The sequence below is a fragment of the Pteropus alecto genome, unplaced genomic scaffold (assembly GCF_000325575.1).
Source record: "Pteropus alecto unplaced genomic scaffold, ASM32557v1 scaffold95, whole genome shotgun sequence".
Lineage (NCBI taxonomy): Eukaryota > Metazoa > Chordata > Mammalia > Chiroptera > Pteropodidae > Pteropus > Pteropus alecto.
In genome coordinates this window covers 1,295,644-1,304,437 of record NW_006441071.1, presented here as the reverse complement: position 1 = coordinate 1,304,437, position 8,794 = coordinate 1,295,644, and the positions used below count along the sequence as shown (strand labels likewise).

Here is an 8,794-nt window from a genome sequence, read left to right as displayed (position 1 = left end):
AAGTTTTTGAAAACCTGTTTCAAAAGCTCTGAATGGAAATTCGCAAGGATTCAAGTAGTGGGTGACTTCAATTAAATTGCCCTTGGAACCTGGTGTTATACCCATGTTTCCTAAGGATCAAGATACCATAGTTATTTCACTAAAAAAAATAAAAATAAAAAAAAAATAAATAAAAATAAAATCAAAATTGCACCAAAAAAATAAAAAATAAAAGCTGCTCTTTTATACATCTCGATCTCTGGTGCGCATATTTTCCCTTTTTGTTCTTCTCTGTGAAAAGTGTCTTTGCTCTGCTTGCTTATTATATATAAATTTACAAATCAAGTTATAAAGTCCCATGAATATCTTTTTGGGATTTCAATTACAATTGAGTTGCATTTAGAGTTTAATTTGGGGAGAACCGATATCTTTATAATATATCAACACTTATTTAGCTCTTCTATGTTCTTCAGAAATGATTATTTATTGTTTTGCTATAAAGTTCTTAAACATTTCCTTTGGATTAATCCTTGGTACCTTTTAGTTTTGTTGTATTTGTGAGTGGGGTCTATTTTTTTCACTGGTCTAGAGGAAGACAATTGAATCAGTACATTGATAAAGGATCTGACATGAGTGAACTCTTAATAGTTTTAACAGCTTAAAAAAATTATTTACCCTTCTCAGTGGGAATTCCTTTATCAGTAGGGTTCTGCTGTTAATAAAAAAAAAATTTTTAAACTCATGATCTATGGTACAGGAAAGATGGTGAAAAAAACATAGATATTGCTACTTATTTGGGAGGCTTTTACAATAAAAATGTCCTGGAATTCAGGTCACTGAAGCTACCTGTTCACCTCCCACTGTCTGAGCCAGACTGATAAAGAAAAAGGAGAGATGGCATCAGGATGTCACAATAGCTACTGAAGAGGGAAATGAGGAAGGAAAATTGTTTTTCAGAAAGGCAGGAGAAACGCACCCAGGATAAGCTCCAACCAATCTGAATGAATGTAACATAAATATGCTGGCTATAAAGTGAAAACAGCAAAAGTGACTTTACCATGGGTAAATTTTCCTGTCTTTCTAACAGCAAATTAGGCAGGTATCACATTATAAGTATAGTGTCATTTTTAGACGTCTTATAGGATTCTGAAAGTTTTATCTTGAAAAAGCCTCAAAGGAGTTACTTATCAGGTGTGGGGATCTGCTGTTCTAAGCTGTCCGAAGCCCTGCGGTTAAATAATCCTTCAGTTCAATTACAGGCCCACTAGGCAAGTATTATTCTTACTTTTGTATTTAAGGTATCAAGTTTATTGATTTGTTAAATGTTGCTACTACTAATAAAATTGTTGTTATAATGAAAAAGATATAAATCTTGAAATTCCATAAGGAAGGAGAAATTACTAGAATTATAGAGGAGAATCCAAGAATCCATAGAAATTTAATAAAGAGCTTCTTCTTTTGTAGTTTCCTTCTCAAACACAACATAAAACAAATTATGTGGCAGATGCTATTTTAAAGGTGTTTGAATTTGTAAAATAAATGAATGGTGAAAACAATAAACTTCTTAGGAACTTATATTTCTTTGAAATAAAATTAGGCCCATGAAATGCAATAAACTGATCTAACGGTGTATCAAAGGGAAAAAAGCGAAGGAAATAAGAAAAGAACAAAGAGTTTGGAAAGAACAGAGGAAGAAGTGAACAGGACTCATTAAGAAGGCAAGAGGGAGAGAGCAAACATTTCTCATTGCAGCAGCAATTCCAGAAGTAGAGGGAGATTTATCTAATCATCCAGCAAATATTGACTGAGCATCTACCTAATTAATGTCAGTGCCATCCTAGAAGCTAGGGAAATAGTGGTGGCCACGGTAGACATGATTGCTATTCTCTACTGCACAGACAACCATCAATTGAGTAGGACTTTGTTGGTCACAACCAAAGAACCTTTGACGGGACATGGATTAAAACAATTTACATGGTTAGAGACATACAGTTCTCTAGCAGAAAAATTATAAAACCAGCACTCATTCAATCTATTTGACAAATACTTACTGGGACTGATGAGTGCTGGGCTCTGGAGATAGAGCAGAGCCTGCCCCATATCCTGCCATGTTGGAGATATAACAGTAGAGACAGGCAGCAAACAACAAATAAATATGTTCATGGTGATAAATGTTATGAAGAAATATAGAACAGAGCAAGGAAGATCCAGAGCTCTGTTTTATTATCATTGTTTTGATTTTGCTATTTTACAAAGGTTGACGGAGTAAGGTCCCTTTGATTGGGTGACATTTGAAGGCTGAGTTGAAGGAAGGGAAGGTATGAGCCATTTGGATGTCTGGGGAAAAAAGGAACATGTGCAAAGGCCCTGCGGCAAGAGTGTGCTTGGAGTTTATGAGAAGGGGCTCCTAGGCAGCCAGAGAAATGAAGCAAAGGGAATGACACATGAGAAGTAGAAGAGTAGGGCTGAGTGAGGGGGTGGGGAGGAGAGGAGGAGAGCAGAGTAAAGCAGAGAGGTAGGGAAGAAGGAAGAGAAAGAGAGGAAGTTCACAGGAAGCTGTAGGGCCACTGTAAAGACTAAGACTTTTACTATTGGTGAGATGGTTCTGAGGAGAGGTGTGGTATAATTTCACTCATGTTTTAGGGGAATCAGGACTCTTAAATGACAAATTTTAGGACATGTTTTTTTTCTGGAGGAAGATTCAAGGCCATTGTACAAAAGTTGGATTCATGGGCCAGCAGAGAGCCCTTTAAAAGAGAGGAAAAAGGGTCACGTCACATCTCTTCTCTGTAAATCAAAACTTTGAGAAGACAGGATGTAGGTTACTAAGGATGGGAAGAAGAAGGGGAACATATTTGACCTTCACTGGGGTCTACCATGGAGTTAATGTCTGGAGAAGCAGAGTGCCCAGTGCTGACTCCTTTGAAAGTCAAAGTGGTTATATAGCCCTATTCTAGCCCATATGAATAAGGGGAAGTCTGCCTCTGAGAACACTAAGGTTTTCCTAATAAATAAGATAGCTGCACTGTCTTCTTCCCAGAATACAGGTATGTTAGGAGGAGTAGTTGCCATCCTATGAGAATGAAAATGAAAGAAACACACTCTGGATGAAAGAATGAAAAAAACAGAAAGAGACGGGGTCTCTAATGGCAGGGTGGAGCTATGTTATCAGTCTTGGACTGTTTACTATTGGACTTCTTGTTGAATATGAAAAATAAAACCCCAAAAAACTATCAAGGCCAATCCGAAAAGGTGATATACTGTATGAATCCAAATATATGACATTATGGAAAAGGTAAAACTATGGAGACAGTCAAAAAATGATTGGCTTGGGGGCTTTTGGAGGAGAAATGAATAGGCAGAGCCCAGAAGATTTCTAGGGCAGTGAAAATACTCTGCATGATATTACAATGACAGATATATGTCATTTTAGGTTTTTCCAAACCCTTAGAATGTACAACACCAAGAGTGAACCCTAAGGTAAACTATAGACTTTGGGTGATTATGATGTGTCCATGTAGGTTCATCCTTGGTAAAAAAAATCGTACCATTCTGGTAAGTGATGTTGATAATGGGGGAGGATATGCATGTGTGGGGGTGAGGGTATATGGGAAATCTCTGAACTTCCTTTTATTTTGTTGTAAATCTAAAACTGCTCTAAAAAAATAAAGTCTTAAAAAACTATTAAGTTAAGCTACTGCTTAAAACTATTAAGTTGGAGTCTATTACATGACACTGAACACAATATTAACTCAAAAATCATTGCCAACAGTCACCAAACAGTGATTATATACTTTTTGGGTATTATTCTTTTGAATACTCACCATAAGCTGAAAAGCTTCTGATAGTGGAACTATCATTATCCCCTTTTGCAGATAAAGAAACCAAGGCCCAAAGAGCCTGGATAATAGTTATCATAAACTTACACTGATGGTGCTATCATTATCCCATTTTATAAGTGGAAATATTGAGACCCAATGAGGTCGAGAAACTTGCTCAAGGTCTCAGAGTAAGAGGCTGAACAAGGATTTGAACCTACGTGGTTTGACTCTTGGACCACATGCTGCTCATGTATGCTACATGGCCAAACTCGATGCCATTCCACCTGTCCTGTTCCCACATCAATCTCCCCATTGTCATCACCCAATCATTGAGCAATGCCATAACTGCAGAGTAGGCTATAGGGTGCCTTTTCCTGTGTCGATTAGTATCCATGTCATCCTGGATGGGTAGGTCAATGGCAATTTCATGTGCTTGAGCAAAAGTTGACTAATGAAAGCAAGAAACACTGAGTTGAACATGAGGATAAATAGGGAGGCAGTGCAGCATAAGAACTATAAATCCAGGCTTTGAGTCAGACAGATATAGGTTCAAATTCCAACTCTGCCGTTTATTTCCTGTATCGCTTAGTGAAGTGAGATATATCCTCTTTATATGTTAGTGTCCCTCTCTGAATGATGGAGTAAGGCTAATGTGAGAATAAAATGAGATGGTTTATGTAGAGCGCTCAGTATAGTGCCTGGGCTATGATAAGCATTCTTCAAATGTTAGTTGGCAGTATTATTATTGGACAAATTGATAGTAGAAGCTACTTCTCACTCCGAAAGTGAGAACATCCAGGGTCTTTATTTTAGGCTCATAAGCATGTATACCTCGGTAAGTATACTGGCTTGTTTAGAGAGAATGTTAAAATCAATATGGGACACTAAATTGATTAGACAGATCTATTTAGATAGATATGTTGTGATCTCAAAGTCTGATAATTCTAGTTCTCCAGGGATTTCCAATAAAAGAAACAAAATCTTTCAACCATTTACATGAGCCTTAAGCAAATTCCTTCTTTTCATGAACAATGTCCTGTTCAGAATTTTGTGGCCATTGCTAAGCCTTATTTGAACTAAACCTTTACCTAAGGCAAGCTGACCATGGCTTTGTTCCTTCCACACAATGTGGTCTGCCCAGCGCACACCAATGAATAGTGAACAGATGATCTGATCAGTAAGTAGTGTGTGTCCCTGAGAGAGACTGGGTTAGATTAAAGATGATTTCAAATCGTTTGATATCTTCCCATTGAGAAGTGGAGTCTCCTCTTCTCCTTCAGTCTTTACTGGCCTTCATGACTAACTGATAAAAAGTTGTAGAAATGACGGTTTGGCATTCCAGGGCTAGGTCATTGGCAGCCTTGCAGCTTCTGCCTGAGCCTCTTAGAATGTTTGCTATTGGAACCTTTAGCTGCCATGTAAAAAGTCCAACCATGTGGAAAGGCTCTAAGACAGCATGGAGAGTCAGAGGGGTGCAGCTGACCTCAGTCTTCTAGCTGTGCCTACAAACATGCCAGACACGTGGGTGAGGCCCTTTTGTACTGTCTAACCTGTCAGTGTACTAGCTGAAAAATACCAAATGACCTCCACTGATAGCATGTGGAACAGAAGTATTATCCTGCTGATCCCTGCCCACATTTCTGATCCATGAAATCATGAGCAATAAACAATATGGTGGCATTTTTAAGCCACTAAGTCTTAGGTACTTTTTTACATGTCAATAGAGAACCAAAACACAAATACTGCTAGATCTTGTTACCTAGGCACACAGGCCAAACCAACCACCAATTAAAGCTTTAAGCAAGAGCTTAATCACTAGAGTTTGGAAGACAAAAACACCTGAGTGGCAGAGATGAGACAAAGGGAAATATCTTCCCATAGGCCACCTGTCCTAGATGATGTTTTCAAATGAAGTTGAAAACTTCCCTTTGTGAACACTGAATAATGACAGTACATTGCCTTGTGGTGGCAATGTACTCCTCAGCTGGGTGGGTGCCAGGAACTTCAGTGAACTGTCATTTGGTGCAACAGGGAAGCTATTGCAGTGTTCATGCCTTCAACTTGGTGATGTGCTCTACATTGTTAAAGGTGACAGTTTGGCACAGGGCATGTGAATTCAAATGGTTAGATGCAAACTAAAAGAGAGATGACTATTTCTGAGAGCTGTGGGTTAATTTTTTGGCTGTTCTCAGAATGGAAAATGATTGTGAATTTGGGGGGAAAAGTAGCAGAGCAATCTTTTCTTGGCTGCATGCTATGGAGCAATTTTAAAGCATTCAAGTGCTTTCCATATTTTCTAATCACTTAAGTCCAGAACTGATTATAGCTCTCAGAATTCTCTTGGATTCACATCACTGGAGCATTCCATATATTTCAGAAAGAGGCTTCACCTTGAAAGTAGGCCCCAGATTCAGAAGGCACATATTGATACAGCAGGAACAAACACTAACTGCAGCACAGCCCTACAAGGGCCAGGTGTTCCGGAAAATCACTGATGGCCTAACTCTGAGTCAATACAGATTCACTTTCTCTTATCTCACAGAAACAAAATATAACCTCCGTCACAAAACAGAAAAACAAAACAAAAACAAAACAGACCCTGCTAGAAACTGAACTCCCCCAAACAGAAAACAGAGATATTTAGATTGTTGAGACCTTGGGGCAAAAACGCGCATGCGCGCGCAATCTCACACACACACACACACACACACACACACACACACAGAATTGTATATGCACAGAACACCTCTGGAAGGAGCCCCAAGAATTTAATAGCTGTGGTTTCCCCTGGGAAGAATTAGGGGACTGGTGAAAATTGAGAAATTGATGGAGGAGGAAGATTTATTTTTTCACTATAGCCTTTTGAATATTTTTAATTAAAAAAAAAATCATATGCTGTATTATTTTTCCAAATAATGAAACAGAATAATTCCAAACATGCATATGGTTCTAATGGTCTGCTAGGCAGTGTGTTAAATGCTTTATATATAGTTACTCCTTTAATACTTAAAACAACCTTGTGATATGGACATCGTTATATATCCTCTTGATTTTACAGATGAGGAAACTGAGGTACAGAGAGGTTAAGTAACTTGTTCAAGGTCACACAACTAGTAAATGCAGAGCTGGGATCTGGACCCAGAGAGTCTGCTTTGGAGTCTGTCCTTTTAATTACTACCTAATACTGCCTTGCTAACAATAAATATACTCAGTTGCCTGCTCAGAATTGAGTTGGAGCAGATAAAATAATTCTTTCCTTCTCTCACATGGCCCTCCGGAGTGTTGGGGTGAATAAGATGGTAGTTCAAGATACAATCTCAAACCTGTGGTGCTTTAGAGGGCTTTGAAATTATGTTACTATCAGGTCAAAAGCATCACTTTGGTCAAGTTGCTTAATCCTTCTGAGCCTTTGCAGCTACTATGTGCCAGCTATTCTGGTAGACCTTGGGGACAACTAGTGAAAAAAACAGCTCTTGAGAAACTTACTGGATCCTGGGGAGACAGGCAGTAAACAAATAATCAGACAAATTGTAATGTGAGTGATAAAGAAAAACTAAAGAGTGCATTGAAGATGAGGATTGGGGGCCCTGATTTATACTAGAAGGTCAGGAAGTGTCATTTAGACAGATGCTGAAGAATGGGCAAGGATAAAGCAGGGAAAGTAGAAGAGGTGAGGGAAAGACAAGTATTCTGGGTGAGGACAGCGGCCTATGCAAAGACCTGAGGCAGGAAAAAAGTACCTATTTGAGGACAGAAAGGCCTCTGTGGCTAAAGCAAAGTGAATCAAACAGAGTTTAGAAAAAGAGGCAGATCATGTATTTCACAATTTTCCTAAGAGCCACGGGAAGCCACTACAGGTTATAAGTAGGGGTGACATAATTGGATTTACTTTTTAAGAAGATTACTTGGGCTGTTGTGTGGAAAATACACAAAGGAGAAGGCAATGAAGGAGGTGGAAGACCAGCTAGAAAACTACCGCAGGAACCCAGGTAAGCAATGAAGATGGCTCAAAATAAAATGCTGACAGAGAAAGCTGTAGATAAATTTAAAATTGGTTTCGGTGGTAGGTACAATATTTTATAAAATAATAATAATCATAATCATAATGTGTTATTTTAAAGTATGCATTTATAGGTGTGAAAATGTTTTGTCAACTATAAAGCAGTAACAGAAGTAACTGACTATTACTGCAGATGAAGATACCAAGCACATACTTGCCTGAAGTCACACAACTGCTTAGTGGCTGGGTGGAAGTTGGCCTGTGATCCTTTCACTCCCTTCTCCGGGGTGTGCCCCATGGGAAGGGAAAAAAGGCAAGTAACCAGGTCGAATTCCCTGTCAAGTGGGCCTCTCGGTAAAGAGAGTAAGCATGTTTAGATGTCTCTAGCTAAGGATTAGCCCTAGTAAATGGAACTCAGCTTCTATGAATCAGGGCTCCTTAAAGAACATCACATTAGCTATACAGCTCTCTGGGGTATGAAAGACAGATTTTTCAGAATTGAAATGCTACACGGTGAGAGGTGATCCTCTCATCCTTCCCTATTATTCTGGGGGAGAAGTGTGTGTCAGTGAGGGGAGATGGGACCTGGGAGTCACTCTTGAGACTCCAGAGTTTACTTTATCTGAATCTGTCAATTGCCTGTACCCTTAGCATTATTTAGCAAAGCTTAATATTGGGTGAGAGCTGTTTTACGGGACATGATCTGATGGTCTCATTCCATGTGTTCACTCAGTGGCACAGACCTTTTCCCCAGGTTATTAGCCCACGTGTAACATCAGGCCCGATTATAAGGTCCAGGGATAAAGGGAGAACAGACTTGGTTATATTTGACCCCCTTGCTAGTGGCCTAACTCTGACATTTATTTAACACATCAGATATCTACCTAATGGAAAAATTAATTTTTTAGGGACATTTATTAATTTAAGAAACTCGATGCATCTACCTTCACTGTGAACAAGTAAAACTGCAAGAACGCGATACTGGATTCTTTGA

At 38.8% G+C, this 8,794-nt stretch overlaps 1 protein-coding gene across 2 annotated transcripts in view; it reads right to left on the bottom strand.

The window, feature by feature from the left end:
* SLC24A2 (solute carrier family 24 member 2) overlaps window positions 1-8,794 on the bottom strand; it is a 208,854-nt gene that overhangs the window by 69,117 nt on the left and 130,943 nt on the right. The window lies entirely within an intron of this gene.